Raw genomic sequence first — 885 nt, forward strand, 5'->3', positions numbered from 1 at the left:
TCAACTTTACACGAGCGCCCTGAACAGGGGAAATCCATCGGTGGGGAAGAAGAACCAAGTTTTATCAATCATCGCTTGCATCCAGCGTTATGAAGAAAGGTTGAGAGACAGACTGCATCAAGGAGGTCGCATGCAGGTATCATCTGGTAGCGGAGAAGAATCACTCACTCATCGAGTTCGCTGGAAGGATGGTCCACTGGCCTTTCGAGGCCGAATACGTTCTGGCATTATAATCAATCTTCAAAATAAGGATCCTAAGAGGTTTCTTAACGATGCAAAAGAATTGTCAATTGCCCGTTTGGAGAATGTTCGTGAGAGCAATGGAAATATTAAAGTCAACAGTATACTAGCGTGTAAATTTCAAATAAAAAAGGAGAAGTCATCAATAGTGAAATTAAAGATTTCAATACGAAAAATGTAATTATTTTGCCGACCACCGATCTCGGTGAATGGTTTGATGAGAATGTCACGGAAACATTGCTTACAAAAATTGAGGATTTCCAAGAATGTGATTCAGGATGGGAACTAATTGAAATTCTATATTTGATGATTAATATGAATCGATATGCTCCTCTCAGTGCTGGCTTATCGACATTTGCTACGCTGCCGTATCATATACAACTGAAAAAAGCTGTTGTGAATATAAAAAATGCCGATCAATTTTGCTTCTTGTGGTCAGTTATCGCTGCTCTCTATCCAGCAAAGAATAACAGATGTCTTACTTCATCATATCCTCATTATACGACCGCAACTATACCTCAAAGTCAAAAGACTCTTGATTATAAGGGTATCAACTTCCCCATCGCTTTGAGTGATGTTCATATATTTGAGAAGAAAAATAACATATCCATCAATATTTACGGTATTGAAAATGAAAGCAATCAT

The sequence above is a fragment of the Diachasma alloeum genome, unplaced genomic scaffold, assembly GCF_001412515.2.
Source record: "Diachasma alloeum isolate Michigan unplaced genomic scaffold, Dall2.0 Dall_scaffold_00344, whole genome shotgun sequence".
NCBI classification, from domain to species: domain Eukaryota; kingdom Metazoa; phylum Arthropoda; class Insecta; order Hymenoptera; family Braconidae; genus Diachasma; species Diachasma alloeum.